General features: G+C 43.1%; 1 protein-coding gene across 7 annotated transcripts in view; it reads right to left on the minus strand.

The window, feature by feature from the left end:
* Positions 1-17,279, minus strand: part of SETD5 (SET domain containing 5) — a 62,844-nt gene that overhangs the window by 36,954 nt on the left and 8,611 nt on the right. The gene's annotated exons all lie outside the window — the stretch shown is intronic.

Raw genomic sequence — 17,279 nt, forward strand, 5'->3', positions numbered from 1 at the left:
GCACAATGAAGAAAGTAATGAGCCCCAAGGCCGTGCCTCTCTCTGTTTTGTACTCTGATACTAAAGTACAAGATACAGTACATGTGCCTCTCTTCAGACCTGAACACAACGTGGACATTTAAACCACTGTGTTACTTGGAAATATACAGCTACCAGGAAAGGAATGGGCCCTACTCTTTCATATATTTTGCAGAGACGAGTAACTAAACACACACAGATCCACCATTCAGATTTGGTATGCTATGTAATCCGGCATCTACACTCAACTGCAACTAAGTACAGAATGAGAAGCAGCCCTGATACAAAGGCCAACTTGAGGGAGGGGGGAGGACTTAAGTAAGGAAGGGAGCATGAAGTGAGAGTTGCAATGGATGGTTCGGCCTGCATGCAACCTGTCTGTGCCTGCCTCAACAGAGCTCAAGGCCTTCCAGTAAGTGAGAGGATATCTAGTTTGTGCCTTGTGGGTGTATCCGGGGCTGTGCAGGGGGGCTCTATCCTTTGGGAATAGATTTGTACCTGCAGAACTGATCGCTTGTGGGAGGCGTTTACTCCCAAGCTCTTGGAGGGCAGCAGGAGCTTGTGGGTTAAAGCAGGTGGGGAAAGCTCACCAGTAGGTGCTGCTGGTTCTAAAGGGTTCAATGGTCGACTATCCACCTTGCCTTGCCACAAACTGCTTTTGTGGAACCAATGGTTCTTTGCCCGTGGTAGACATATTACTAATTAACAATCTGTTCATTCCTACTACAGAGAACTTGGAACAGCTGCTGCCTACTGTAGCATTTCAAGAACTTTCCTACCTGCACAAATTACCCATATGCAAGGATGAGGTCTGTGATGTGATCATGGTGGAATGTGGGAGAAGCAAATAAATGTTGCACTTTCTTTCTGACCTAGTTCCTTTGCACTTTCTTCCCATTCTTCAGGGTTAGCCATGCCATCAGGGCAGCTCTTTGCGTGGGAAACAAGCATTCAAGCTTTGTAATAATTACTAGTACAGGTTGGGCTAAATGCAGAAGGCACAGAACTTAACATGCATCGCTCCCAGGCACCATCAGGTATCAAATCACTTCACCGATAGGCAAGCTTAGAAAAGGCTAGTAATCGTTCCCTTCTGAAAGAGGGTGTAGAAATATGGATCACATCTTGCTAGGAGGAGCTGGAAAATTTCTTCAGAATGTTTCTGCAGTTAATAGCATTATCTGCAGCCATAAAAGGAGCTACATCACATGCACATTTCTACAGAGGAAGTATTTACCTGGCACATTAGAACCTGTGTGTGAAGGGATGCCTGAATATACATATACACACACATGAGGTAAGAGAATATGCAATTGCAGATTGTCTTTGGAGTCTTCCATTCTGTCCAGGAATGCTCACTACTGTGTGAAGCAGTGAATGTGAGCTGCACTGGTACTCAAACAAGGTTTTGCCCCACTTATTCACAGGCAAGAGCATGGGAGTCCCAGGGGTTCCTTTAAGGTTTGCCAAACAGTCCAAATATGGGTTTGCTTGCACTGAATGGCAGTTCAGAAACGCTGCCACGCAGAATGGCAAGCACCATTCTGGTTCCTTCTGAGAGCTGGCCACGCAATGAAAGAAGGCCTGCTGCTGTTTCTAGTCCAACAGCCCTAAGCCAGATTCACAAGGAATTAGGAAGAACATCAAGACTCATCCTTAATTAAGAAAAAACAACAACAGCTTAATTATGGACAGTATCTTGTAGGAGGAACTTCAGTAATGGAAAAGCACAGGAGAATTTAGTTGCTTTCACCCACAAGACTATCGCTACTTAATAGTGGAGCACTAACAATGTGCTAGACATGGAACCCAATACCAACGCAATATGACCCCTGAACAAAGAGCTCACAAAACTAAGTACAACAGAAATAACAAAGAAAATGGGAGCCAACAAGGCTTGATAAATGGAAGAGCAGGGACATGTTTTGGATCTTACAAGATCTTATGCAGAGTCTGGAAGCAGCCACTAGGCTGACTCATGCAGCCCTACAAACATTAAGGAGAAGGTCTCACCCATACAACACAACGAGGTTCGCTAGTAACAACAACACCAGGGCAGGTGTACAACCAGGCTGTCGTTGTACAGGAACTGAAATTACTTGATGCCTTGATCTGGGGATCTGTTCAAGGGAGAGAGGGCAGTATCAATTTTTTCCTGGTAGTGTTATATGGAAATGGCCAGAATAGACTAAATATGCCATCTATAAATCAACTCCATGACTATCAAATCTGAAACTGCCTCAACATTCAGGATGCAAGAGCAACAGAATAGTGCAATCTTTGTTTCAACCATCTCCCTTTATCCTTCACTCCCATCTGACCGATGTGGCTGAGACTTTGGAGGCAAGATGAAGAGCCGGCTGGAACGTTTTGTCTATAAAGACAATAAGACAATGAAGCTCAGTGCCCCCTCCTCTGGACTAGGCTGGGTTCAAACCAAAGGGGCTGCTCTGTGGGGGCTTAATCCTTTTCTGCTGAATCTCATGAACTGTGTCTCTGAATTCTGAAAAAGAAGGGGGCAGGGCTCCCAGTCTAGTTTGAGCCCCAGACAGGGCAGAAGGATGCCCAGTCATTAGAATTCTCTCTGGCCGACATAATGCAGCCAATACAAAGCACCAAACAATCGTAAACATTTCTAGCACCCAATAATGGTGATGATGTCCACCTTTCTTCTAAAGACCAAAAAGGGCGTGCATCTTTTGAAAACCGCATTGTAAATCAAGAGAGGGGGAGCTGGACAGGAATCAGAATTAGAACTCTCCTGAAAGGTTTCATCAGTCTATACAAGTCTCCCACACTGTTCTTACTTTCTACATGGCATAGGGTAGATTCAGGTGACTTCAAGACTCATATGACAGTGAAGAAAAAGCTATACCACTAGTGAGATTGGGGAGAGAAACTCTGAGTGATCCATGTGCAACTTTTACTGCCATCCTCAACACACAGTTCTTAAAGGTAAAGTAAAGGGACCCCTGACCATTAGGTCCAGTTGTGACCGACTCTGGGGTCGCAGCGCTCATCTCGCTTTATTGGCCGAGGGAGCCAGCGTACAGCTTCCGGGTCACGTGGCCAGCATGACTAAGCCGCTTCTGGGGAACCAGAGCAGTGCATGGAAACGCCGTTTACCTTCCCGCCGGAGCAGTACCTATTTATCTACTTGCACTTTGATGTGCTTTCAAACTGCTCGGTTGGCAGGAGAGAATAAATAGCCCCTATACTGCGAATATGGTTCCAAACAAACAAACAAACACATAGATTTGCAGCTGTAATCACGTGTTTGATGGTAACTTGTGAAGCTACAGACAAGTCTTTATTTATTAAGGTATTCATATTCCACCCTATGATGAAATCAAATTCAAAGCAGCCTACAAATAAAATAGTCAATTGATTAATTGCAAGCTTAAAATGTCAATCAACCAATTTCAATGGCCAATGGCCTCTGAAGATTTGAGACAAGTTATGATACAGCATTAACTTGTATCCTAGACAGAGCCACATAACATCCAATATCAAAACTGGTGAATATTTGGTGAATATCAAAACTTGGAGCTCTGTGTATCTATCCAAAACAATGATGTGATGTGATCAGCAGTGATCTGCTGGTCACCCTTCAATCTGGGTGTCACATTCTGAAAATTATCAAGGAAGCATAGTACTGTATTCAGGCCCTGTATACCTGGTTGGGTGTAAAAGTCAAGTGCAATAATGCATAAAATAGGGGTAGTGACAGAGTCTGTGTTAGATGTTAAACCTGAAACATTGCTTTAAGGCCTGTAGCAGTTTGCATTATTCAGGGGTGTGGGTGTAGGTGTGGGTGGGTGTTCCTAGCATATATAATAGCAAAGGTGAAGAAGAAAAAACCTGCCTTAATTATATTTTTCCAAGTTTCTTCACATTTGGATACAGTTATAAACTACCACATATTCACAAAATACACTGTCATCTTAACAAAAAACGTTGGGAGAATTATGCTAGCAAGAAAACTGCAGTCACAGTTTTCACTGTTAACATACTAACAGAGTGATCAAGATGGTTGACACATAACATTAAACCGACCAGGTTGAGTGATAGCTCAGTTTGGTAGAGCATGAGACTCTTAATCTCAGAGTTGTGGGTTTGAGTCCCAAGTTGGTTGAGAGATTTCTGCATTGCAGACGGTCGAACTAGATGACCCTCGTGGTCCCTTCCAACTCTACAAATCTATGATTCTGTGAACTTGTGTTTAACATGTGCAAATTCTTTGCTCCTCTCCAGTTCCTGGATGCACTGCGTGGCAGAAACAAAACCACAAAGAAGGCAGAGTCTGGTGGGCCATGTCATGAGGAGCAGGCCCCTGGTTTTGTTTCTCTCCAAACAAACCACAAAGAGGGGCCAAGGTTTGTTCTTGGCCAGACTATCGTTGTTTGGAGAGAAACAAACCCCGAGCCCACAAAAGCTTGGGTTTGCACATGAGGCCCAACACTAGCTTGTTTCCTCTGACCACAAAGCACAGGAAAGAGCTGAGCGAGGAGCAAAACACCTGCATGTGTTAAAACTATGTCTTAATATTGTTTGCAAACTGGGCCACTGCCTTCTTGGTTTCTGGGTCACGGCCTCCATATTTCAAACCTTCCTTATCTGCCCAAGTCTCTAGGCCTTGTGTAACCATTTCTCCCAACACTTCTTCCTCAATTTCTTTCCCCCTCAGATCTGTGCATCCTCCGCATATGCTTTCCCTTCATATTCTTGTTTCCAAATACACTGAGTTCTTCAGCCATGCTGATAGCTCTGCAAAATCAGCAAAGTAGCAACTACACACCATTTTAAAGGATTGTCATTCTTTGTCACGCCAGCCCTGAAAATGTCGTTTTGAGATGGTCCTGAAAACTGGCTGAAAGCACACAAATATGAACAGAAACTAAGAAAGAGTCAAACAGTGAAAATCAGGAAAAACTAGCATTATTGAGTCAATGATCTAGAAGAGAAACACACGTGCAACTGATACTAAAGTAGAATTAATGAGAATGAAAATCAGAGGAACAAGCAACTTCAGAAACACACCAAACAACAAAAATGCAAGCCAACTCTTCTGGATTCATTTTCCCCAGACCACATTCAGAGGGAGGGGAAACAGCTAAGGAGGAGGCCAGCACAAGGCACATTAGATCTTAGTTTGATATCAACTATAGGAACGAAGCAGCTGGGGTGGTTTTGGAACAGCACAAAGACAGGCATTATGTCACAGAAGAGGCCCCTACATTCACTTATAGCATATGGAATAGTGCATCTGACAAAGCAAACGAGAGGAAGGGGCCTAGTATCAAATGCTGCAGTTGCATCCCCTGATTTTTTGGTAGCTTCCCTGAACAATTTGGTGGGATGAGTAAACTTGGTCACACACCACTACTCACTCCTAACACATCAAAAAGTTTTTTGCAAGTCCAAGTACACATCTACTGGATTCAACTCTATTCATATTGATACTCTCAAAGAACTCCAATAGGTTAGTCAGGCAGCACTTATATTTGCAGGAGACATGCTGATTCTTCTTCAGCACTATTTGTTCTTCAATATGCTTGATAATGAGAGCTGAGCTCTCAACTGTGGCTCCTAGAAGCTGCCAGCATGCAACAGTGGCCACACCCCAGTTATGGCTTCGACTGGCTGGCTAAACCAGATGAGGGTAAGCCAATGGGTCTCAAACTCTCAGTGAGTTAGGGACTTCACCTGAATGCAAAGACAGGCTTTGGCGGATTGAACAGATGAGACCAACCGTGGGTCCAGGGGTCAAGAAAGCGTTTTCTGCTTGTGGTGTAGAGGAAAGTCAGGGACAAATCCAGAGTGGAGTCCCTAAGGCGGTTGGATGGCACCTTGTACACCTCCTTCTGGCAACTCTTGCAGCCAAGCTGGTGCCAAATGTATTGCTCTGCTGTCCTTTAGACCAGTGTTCCCCAACCTTGGGCCTCCAGCTGTTTTTGGACTACAATTCCCATCATCCCTTGCCACTGGTCTTGCTAGTCAGGGATGATGGGAGTTGTAGTTCAAAAACAGCTGAAGGCCCAAGGTTGGGAAACACTGCTTTAGACCACACCAGCGAGGCTGAGAGCAGGGTCTTGTCGTCTGGGCAGCCCAGGACCTCCAGACACACTGCCCAGGCTTGCGTCCTGGCAAGGTCACTTCAGTGCGGCTAACACAGTGGTTTGACCTCACCCCCGGAGAGTCACTCCATTGCCTCTTGAGAAAGACAGGCACAAACAAGAACAACAGTGCTTGATGATTTTGTGTTTAATAATGCTTTTCATATTCGTTTTCCAGAACAGCTAAGTGGTCTGTAATTTCCTGAATCTCTCCCTACTCCCCTGATTTTTTTAAAAAAATGGTATTGCACTGGCCACTTCACAATCCCCAGGTATGGAGACTGTTATTAGGGACAAGTTACATAATTTTATTACAAGAACAGCAATTTCACATTTGGGTGGGTGCCATCTGGATCCAGGGATTTGTTAAGCTTTTGACAAGGCCTAGAATTTGTCTCCAACCACTATTTAAATTGTAAGTTTATTAAATTTATTAGAAAAGCTTTATTAAAAAAAACTTGGCATCTTACAGCAATTAAAATATACAAAATATTTTTTTAAAAAACCTGTAACATAAATGTGTATAATAAAATGAGACAACCCTCTCTCCCTCCAAGAATGAAAAATAATCAGGAATAGTTAATTAACATTATGCTGATATTTAAAAATCAGCCAATCACATCCCATTAAATGTGTGGGAGTAGAGTAATAGCCTGGAACCACTGTAAAGCAGTATACGCCTCCCCAACTCAGGCAATCTCTCCATGAAGATGCTACAGGAAATACTACTGAAAAGCACCAAAATCTCTCTCCTGGCACAATTCCTTGAGCATGTCACCCAGGAAAGTTTCTATACCTTAGATTCCTCCTAAGAAAGTTGGTACAGGCACAGCAATCTGAACTACACCTTCTGCATTGAGGATAGATGCAAAGAATTCATTCAGCTTCTCTGCACTCACTCTTTTATTCCAATTGCTCACATTTAACTCCTTCATCATCCAAAAATCCAGCCATCTCCCCAGCTGGTTTGCTGCCTCTAATGTATTTTGAAGAGGGTCCTTAAAAAAGTTGACTTAAGTGTTTTTACTGATGCACTGTCTCATTCTTCTTTTGCATCCCTTGTTATCAGCTTGCATTTCTTTTGCTCAAATTACTGCTCATTTTTGTTCTCATTTGGGCATTCAGCTTGTTCTACACTTTTCATATTAGACAGCCATTCCACAGAGTGTAGCCACTTTAATTTTGTTTTTATGCTAGTTGCCTCGTTGGTGGATAAGGCGGGGTTGTGCTTAATAGCTTTCTATTTGTAAATCATAGGACACAGGGTATAAGGCCTGAATAAAACAGAAGCTGGTAGATGAAGCATATGAAAAAGCAGGAGGGGGGGTGAGCCATTTCAGCACTGAAGGCTGAGCTGGAAATAGATTACAAGCTAGAGGGCTGCAGTTGATTTACATATTTTAGTTGCATGTTGCCAGGCATACTGCATTTACTCTACACTGGATCCTCAGCACTGTGATCAATTGTCTCAGATGTGAAAAACCTGAGTTATCCCTTAAATTATAAATTCAACATCCAGATTGATATTTGTTAGTTGGGGAATCAATTTTTTGCTGCTTTGCTTCCTATTTCTATTATTCAAATGTTGTCACTGCACGATTTTTCAGCCACAGGACAAAAAGCTACATTTACCAAATGAAAACGAGGGTTCTCTAAATTGGGAAAGCTTTCCCCAGTCTTTCTCTGACACAAAAGGATGGTTCAGGGACCAATATGAAATACTTTCATAGTGAGTCAGACTAATGGATCATCTAGTCTAGCAGTCAACCCCAATTAGCATCCGGCCACAATTTATCACTCCAAACTGTCTGGAAGCCTTGATATTAGAATTCTAATTCAGGATATAACAGTGAAAAAACCTGGGATGACCACAAGGAAGGTCCATGCTCTATCATAAACACCACATGAAAAGGTGGTGACACCATGTGTCTTCTGAGATTCACAGTTAAAGGGGGCCAAAGCATCAAGATGAGAACTCATAAATACCTTGCTTTTCAATCCAAAGTGTGTGGGAGGTGGTGATGGGGGATATGTGAAAGCAAAATACCTTATTGGAAATAGTTAAAGCAGGCCTTTGCTTTTAAAAATATGAATCCTTACAAACCTGTCAGTAAAGTATCACTCCCTAAATTATTTTACATAGATGGCATTTGGGAGAAAAATAATGCAAACAGCTGAATCATAAGAAAACGGTGCAGTAAACAGACTCAGCTGGACTGGAACTCAAATTCAGATCAACCCCTTCAGAATTCCCAGGACAATCACAGAAGCCGCAGCAAATTACGGATTACAATGCCAGCAACTGTAATGTGCACATGATATATATCTGCCACCAAGAGAAGGCAATGCCTGACAAAATTTGCCAGGAACCGGTTGCTAGATTGGAAAGGAGAGAGCTCTGCATCTGCAAATCTGGCGACAGGCTTCTTATATTCAAGGACGTCATGTGACAGGCCTACTCTGCCTGCTTGGCCACGCCCAGAAAAGGCAAACAAAACCACTCCAGAGTGAATTCCAGCAGGGATTTCAAAGGCAGACATTGCATCAGCCAGGTGTACAGGAAGCAGCTGGGATTCAGAGTCCAAAGGGCAGCTGACCTACTGAGAGGCTCTCAGAGCGAGCTCTCTTTCTGGAATCCTGTGGGAAGGATGAGCAGGAAGGAGGAGAAACGCTTCAGAGACAGAACAGGCCGCATCTGCTTCACAAAGTCTTTGTACTAGTGCTCCGGACCTGGCTGCTCTCCCAGAGATGATGCAATCCCAAGGAACAAGGTCTGCGCCAGAGAGAAGTATTCACAGCCTATGCAGATGGCAAGTCAGCCAAGGGATTTCTGATGAAAACACGCCCGAGCCAATCCAAAAGCAGCAGCCTCCCTTCCCCACAGCTACCCCACCCCACCATTTGGTAGAGGAAGGAATCCCACGTTTCATGTCATTGCCCCCGTGACTGAAGACCGATGGAGGGAGGAACTAAGCATTTATGCTGCCTTAGAATGTTTCCCACCTCAGTCTGTCTGAGGTGGAGGAAGGGAAGGAATAAAAACGCACGCAATATGGGGTGGGAAATACCCAGATCCTTTCCTAACACCCTAACTATAAGCGCAGGGCTCTCTCCAATCACTTCCTTGTCAGTACAAGTCTAAACTCCCCAAACACGTACACAGCAGCTCTGCTGTGACTGGCTGCCTTGGCCCTACTCTCAGAAACCATGCAGAGACACAGCACTGGGAACCATGGCAACACGACACAGTGCAGCAATTATGGAGCCGTGGCAGCTACTCTATACTTAAGGTTCAGCCCCTACCTCCATTATAAACCTGATTTTATTCCTCCCTCCCCTTAAAAGTTACCAGCAAATGATCCTTCAGACCGATCAAACTGATCGCATATGTTTTGCAGCCTGCTGCCATGGGGGTGGGGAGAGGGCAGGGAGGGTGGAACAGTAAACCAGAAACTGTTTGGAAAATTTCAGTACAGAGAAGTGGGATCAGCTACTTAACACAAACTCCCTCTCCCTCCTGCACTCTCTCTCGTCGTCTTGCAGTGTCTGACATGTTGTTAGAAGCACTCATAACCAAATTTAAGCTTGATGGTGCTGGTATGATTCAGGAGCCACAGAATCAGTCCATAGGCTGCCAAATGGACACTTAAGCCTTTTCTGGGCACTCTTAAACAGGTTTACATTATCACTCACATGATTTGGGGGGTCAACGTTCTAAGAACCATCAACACAGTAAGTACCATGCAACAGCACAACTGGGAGGTGAATGGGTAGCCATATTCACTACAGACAAGTTAGGACTGCATGTTGGTGAGTTACTCTGCTGTAAAGCTATGTTAATGGCGTGTGCACATCTGTATAGGCCTAGCACCCAGCTTGCTGCAGTATCTTTGGGAGAAATTAACTGTTTCTGGGGTCAAATTAAGCCTAAATGAGGCTCCATTTTAAAGTTGCTTAGCCCCTCCCACACACGAATGCTAAGAGGCACTGAAGTCCAAGTATTCCAAATCCTCCTTAATTGGAACCCAGGTTTCTCACACAATCTACATACAATGTGAGTGGGCAGAAGATAGATCAGAATCTACCAGTGGATCATAGATTTAAAATGACTCCCAATTTTTGTTCTTAAAGAACAAAACTGTTCCCACATAAATTAGGCTGCTAAAATGAAGAAAGCTAAGCAGGGCTTTTGTGTGAAAGGATTGTGAAGTCAGTTCAGCTCTGGTACAGAAAATCAATTCCTAGACTCAAAATATGCTCACAGGCTGTCTGTTTTCTACTTCTAATTCTATGTCTTTTGCACCTGGCTCTGGCTGGTAGATCCTGGGGTTCTTGTAAAAATAACAAGGATAAAATCCACCCACTACTGATCAACAAGGCCATGCATATACAGGTAAGGAACTCCAGGGAGTGGTACAAGCCGTGTGTGGGAATGCAAAAGGCTGGGTCCTTAAACTGGTTTAATGTAAAGCAGTAACAAGCAGAGACCTGCCCAAAAATTACGTCTCTGGAGTCAGACATAGACCTCCAGTGTAGCAGCACTATGCAGACTACTGAACGTTTCCAAGGCCAAAGAAGCACTGAAGTCTTTTTGGCCATTTAGTAGGCTCAAAATCATGCCAACAAAAACTTTACAAGCCAAAGCTGCAGTGGGCACCAAAAGGAGATGATGTGAAAGCCTCCTTGAAAGCGCAGTGTGTGTTCCACGAGTAACAAACACGCCTATGAGCTGCTGGCCACAAAAGCGATTCCTATGGTGCCAGGTGCCATTGGCCTCTTCAGGTGTTTATTAGTGTCAGTTTTTCACAGAGCCGGAGGCTATATGGTCAAGAAGAGTCACTGCCTACAGGCTTCACTAAAATCTGATTTGGTATTTTCAATGAGATGTGCCCTGAAAAAGCCAGAACTAACTTTCCTAAGCTGAACCAGAGAAGCTGAAATAGGCATACAGTGGAAACCTCGGGTGACGTACCATCCTCCTTACGAACGTTTCGGGTAACGAGCTCCACTAACCCGGAAGTAGATGCCCCGGTAGCGAACTTTGCCCCAGGATGCGGAAGTTGTGCACCGGCGGTGCAGTGGCAGCGGGAGTCCCCATTAACGAAAGTGCGCCTCAAGTTAAGAAGGGTTTCGGGTTAAGAACGGACCTCCGGAATGAATTAAGTTCGTAACCGGAGGTATTCACTGTATACAGTATAAGGGTGGTGCAACTGTTGCAAGTACACAATTGTATAGTGTAAAAAACCATCCCCACACAACACCACTGCCATGGCTAGAACAATTCAGGAACCTTTTTAAAAAAGCTTTGGAGATCATGAAAGGATAAACACCCAGCCAGATATTCATATGAGAAAAAATGTTTCTTAAAAATGCAAAGCTTCCTGCTCCTCTCAGCAGCCCCGTCACCCAAGAAGATACCCTTCCGCCCTGGAATGAAAGTGACTAGGCCAAATGCTGTATTAAGGGAGTAGCAGTTCGGGGGGGAGAGCAGATATTGCTACACAAAAATAATCACCTCTGCCCAGTCTTAGGTTAAAAGGCAACATTCTACACCACTCCCTCTAGTCCACACACCCACTTTAGACATTTTCCTCCTTGTCAATCATATTTCTGTACATGCATACAACTAAAGATAGGCAAATACAAAGTTAGTAAACAGCATTATCTACATCCCATGACCCTGGAAATTTCCACTAACACTAGGATCACCAACGTCACTTTTGTTATTTCTCCTAATTTCTAAAAACGTTCCGAGGCTCAGACTTCTATGATCAGAGCAAAGGCTCTGCGTTTAGCTATTATATACTTGCAACTGCAAGGCTGGAACTGTAAGCATTTTTAAAAATAGCTATGCCTTCAAAAGAATGTCTGAATTACCTCTTTATTCTGCTTACTAGTACAGGAGCTGCACAAAACATATCACTACAGAACAGGAAAAAACACTCAGTGGTTAAAACAGAGAAAAGCAAGGCCCACGAACATGAGATCTGATTACGGTTTTTTAGCATTTGCTGACTTCTGAGGAAGCATAGAGAAGCTAAACAAAGCAACTGAGCAGAGACCAATATCTGAACTATAATGTAAAAAAAGAGGGAGAGGGATAGGCCTGGTTGCATGTGATACTTAATTTGTGAAGTTCCTTAATTGCAACATAGCTTGCTTGAGAATTCTATGACGACTTTGGGGACACAGCAACAACCATTCAAGGGAGGTTAAAGGAACAATGAACAAAAGGACTTTTGGCTTCCATCTATCAACCAAGTGAAGCCAAGTCTATTCTTACATGTAAGGAACTACATTCTTAAGGTCACAGCAGACACTGCATAAACTGGCACGTTTCAAGAAAGGGGATATGTGATCTGGATAGCAAGAGAGAGGCAGGTGATTTGTCTGAAGAGATTTGCCAGCAATGACAGATCACATGCAAGTGTGACCAGTCAATCCTGTGAACAAGGAGAAGGAATACAGAGCAGATTGCAGGTCTATCAGAACTATCACTAGATGATGAGAGTAGAAAGCAAAGAAAATGTGTGAGTTGGGAGTTTGCGTGTACCCCTAAAAAGGCTGGTTCTAGCAGACATTGTGGCATGACAAGAAGTGCCTTTCTGCCCATTCTGTGGTGATCTGAGCATGGCTACCTGTTTGTTCACCAGTGGCCTGAGAGAAGTGCAGCAGATTCACGTCTACTAGGGATTAAGCTCCACGGACGACCCTAATGAACAAGTGGCAACAGCCTTAATCCAAACAAATAAGGGAACCCAAGGCAATCATTTTTAATTCAGTACTGCAAAGATATGGCAGTTTACTATTTCTCTGTCTCAGTTTGCACTGTGGAATAAGGGAACACCTATGACTATTAACTTGCACTGCAGGAGAAGTGCACAGACAACAACTGCTAAAGGGACTGTTCTCGACTGGTGTACTACCACCTCTCACCTCAACAGTGGTCTGAGCAGAGAGCTTAACTTAAAAGCTCTAAATTTATAGCGCAGAAATATAATGTTGATACTTCCCGCTCTTCAAACTTTTTTAGGAAGCATAATTTTGGGATGTACCCCTTATTCAACACTGAAGATCAAGGCTTTCAGACACCCAGAATCTACATTTTATGCTGCTGCTGATTTCAGCATAATTATCCTATCTTAAGAGAGGCTTTCCGAAATTCACAGCAACATTAACAACACTCCCTCGTTAAAGTAGCATGTGCTTCACAGGCCGTGGGCACGACAGACTGCAGTCAGAATTTGAAAATCGCCAGGCATATTTTGCACCTGGCTATCAGCCACTTGCGACCAAGTGAAGAAGCCCTGGCACCAGGATGGCAACTGATGTCGCCACCATCTGAGGTATATGCCTGGGGATCCTTGGATCTTGACTGTTCTCACAATTTCCCCAGCCACTCTGGGCAGCTTACAGCATATATAATTTTTTTAAAACATCAGACATTAAAAATTTCCTGATACAGGGCTGTCTTCAGATGTCAACAATGAATTCTATCCACTGTATTTTATCTGCACAACCAGAATGAATTTCAGGAAATAAAAGTTGTATTGAAATATACAACTTTCAAGTTGTCTGGCCCCAAAATGGCAACTAGGTTTTCTGTTTTGGTTACTGTAACCCTGTTTTAAGGAGCCATTTGGTGCCTAGCTTATATATCTGAGGTTCTGTATACCTGAAGGAGTGTCTCCTCCCCCATCATTCTGCCAGACACTGAGGCCCAGCGCCGAGGGCCTTCTGGTGATTCCCTCACTGCGAGAAGTGAGGTTACAGAGTACCAGGCAGAGGGCCTTCTTGGTAGTGGCACCTGCCCTGTGGAGCGCCCTCCCAGCAGATGTCAAGGCAATAAACAAGGCAGCCCTGTTTAGGGAAGTTTTTAAGGTTTAATGCTGTATTGTGTTTTTAACATTCGCTTGGGAGCCACCCAACGTGGCTGGGGAAACCCAGCCAGATGGGTAGGGTATAAAAATTATTTTATATAATTATGTTATATAATAACACTGACTGAAGTACTTGTTCTGCATGCTAACCGTTGCACTCTGTGTTAATCATAGTAATGACCCACTGCTTTTTATCATCTTCAACCATGGTGACCATATCATAATGAAGGGCTAGGGCAGTGCTGCTGCCCCTTCCTGGAGACTCCCACCAAAAAAGGACAGATTCTTCATTTACACTCCCCAGTTATTGATTTCTGAATATCTTGACCAAAGGCTTATTCTTCACAACTCTTCATCCTTATGCAAATCATTCCAAAGCAACTCCCAAATCTGGGAGTTTTCACATACTGCATCTCTGAATTTTACTAGTTTAGTGTCAACGTATTCATATATATGGTTCAAGGAGCTATATATATAAATATAGAAACAAATGTACTGAGGAAAAGCTAAGCCAGAGAAAAGGTTTCTGAACTTGCTTCTAATGAAGACCTGCCGGCTATCCAACATTCATTCTTAACTATATTTGGTATTAGGAAGCTGCTTCCATCGCATCAGGAACTGCTTCCATTCTGCAACTCCTGCAACTGGGGCCCCAAACACACTGCCTCCGCTGACATGTTCCATACCTAGCACACACATCCCCAACACAGCAAAATCCCTACATTAAAACAAGAGTCATCTGCTCTGTCAGTTTTTAAAGCTCTGACTCATCTGCTTCCCTCTTTCTCTTTAAGGCTAAAGCAAGCAAGCAAGCAAGTAAAGACCTAAGAAGGAAACCTAACTTTCTAGAGTTTCAGGTAAGCAGATTTTACCACAGTTCTTTGCTGTATTCTAAAGGGAGACATTTTGCTGCCTAGAATCAGTGCTCTCTTCCAGGGGAGAAAGGGAGCTGCAACACTGGTAGACAGAGTTCAGCTGCTGCAACGCAGCTGCTACTTGTAGAAAAGGCTACGGATTTCCTCTCATGCCTCCAAAACCAGCAGATTCTACTACTAATCTACTTCCCTACATTCTCAGACATAGTTTCATTAACTGTTTCCTCAGCCAGTCGCAATATGCAAGAGGATCTCCAATCTGCAATAAGCAACATCTTTAGCTTACATGGAAGTCAAATGTCCCACTTCAGCTTAGCCATTGCAGAAAACTAAAGGATTCTTAACACCTAAGCTCACACGATTTTTCCTGGAGCAAGGGTTTACACAATGTTGGGAGAGTCAGACAGGTTTTCAACGATCATGTTGTGGGAAATTATGAAGCTCTTACAGATATTCCTGTAGTTTTGTGCTACAAACTACCTGCCCTGTCTGGAACTCGCAACTGTTCATTCTAGTGATCTGCAACATCAACACAATTAGCAAGCTGGCTCACTTACAACCATATCAGTGCAGAGGCCCTTTCAAAATGCTCAGAAAACTTTTAAGAGTGACTTTTGACCAAGAGCAGGATTCCAGCATTTATGGGGTGAAAGGAAACAAACCCAAGAGATATAAAGCAAGCTAGTAAATGCAACACTTCAAAATCCCATTCCTGAAAGTAAATGGACGATAGATGTAGATCAGATTCACCCTAACAAGTCTGTACTGAATGTGCAATATCTTCCAGTCCTAAGGCCTGGTCCTTATGGGTTCTTGCTGCCGACATGCGTCAGTGAACCAAGAAAACTAATTTTAAGAAATTAGGAGTTAAGCAGAACAGACACTAATTAAATATAAAAGTAATAGGACTGCAAAATAGGGTTTTCCTCCCTCTGAATGCGTGTAGATAGATATAACTATCCTTCAAAAGCCAATGTCCCCAGGGAAATAGACCCCTGTGTCCAAATTCCCATATTGCAATAAAGGTGCCAGAGGACTATCTTCTTTTCTGTTATGAACTACTATTCTGAAAGATGCAGTCTGGTTAACCGTTCAACTAGCATTTAAAAGGAGGGAAAGCACTTTTAAGATATTACAGGTTATAACTGAAGACTAGGGATGGATTGAAAAACGCCTGACTTTACTGGAGAAACCTTCGTGCCCCAGCATGCTATAAGCGTTAAGGTGGAGTGCAGCATGTTGGGATTTGTAGTGTGCACTAGCCAGCAATGCATACTTAAAACAAGCTACTGCAGATCCGCCTCTGACAAGTTTTCAGTGCAACCACCCCTCTGACTGGACTTGATAAAATTTACTAGGCTATAGATATATTACATTATCTTTTTAATTCTACGTGGGAAACCTATGGCCCTCCAGCTGTTTTAGGGACTACAGGTCTCATAATTCCTGACCATTAGCCATTCTGGCTCATGTCCAACATGTGGAAGATTCCCCATTCTTGATATAGGACAGATGTTCTAGCCTCAAGTTCTCTGCAGTTTCACAGATTTCCCCCCACATATAGAGATGTACAGTCAGATCACCAATAGCAAGTCATTGAAGAGTGACTTATCTTCAGAATTTGTTAGCAAGCCACTGAAAGAATACACCACAAAAATACTATTCATAGTCCGTATTTAATTAGAGTAAGAGGCAGTTTTGTGGTAAACAAATTCCAAACAGTATTTTACTTTCACTTTAGTAGTATAGGACACACATAGCATGAGACACTGAGCCCACCCAAAGTAAGGTCTGACACCACAAAATCGCAAAAGGAGGAAAATACTATCCCCATTTCACAGAAATAAGACTTTTCCAGAAAGGTGAAGCTAACAAAGCTGGGAAGTGACCCAAATTTACTTAAAGATCAACAGAAAAACCTACCTAAAAAAACAACAGAAGTTTTCAGCACACGAGAAATTCTAGTTTTTAAAACTACTATCAACTGATGTAGTTCAACTAGTACAAGTCTGTGCACAAAAGATTATTTCTATTTTATCAAACCTATTTCAGTCATAGGTTAAGTCAATTAAGAACAGATTGAAGCTAATCCGAAATAAGCTATTAACACCAAAGTAAGTGTCCAGTCAAGGTTGGCATCACTTAAAACCAGTACAAGTAATATGATGAATTTTAGGTTTCAATTCCAACCCAACTTACCTGGGTGGGAATAAGCTCCTTGAACTCAATAGGATTTACTTCTGAGTAGATATAGTTAGAATTGTGCTGTAAGGTACTAAGTACACTATCAAGAAATGAGGCCCATCACTGCTGCCCCATCTCCAACTGTCCTCTTAACAATCATAATTGCCGCTGAAACACATTTGATGTGAAAATATCAGGAAGGTATA

Source organism: Podarcis gaigeae (genome assembly GCF_964106915.1).
Source record: "Podarcis gaigeae genome assembly, chromosome: 2".
Taxonomy (NCBI): Eukaryota; Metazoa; Chordata; class Lepidosauria; order Squamata; family Lacertidae; genus Podarcis; species Podarcis gaigeae.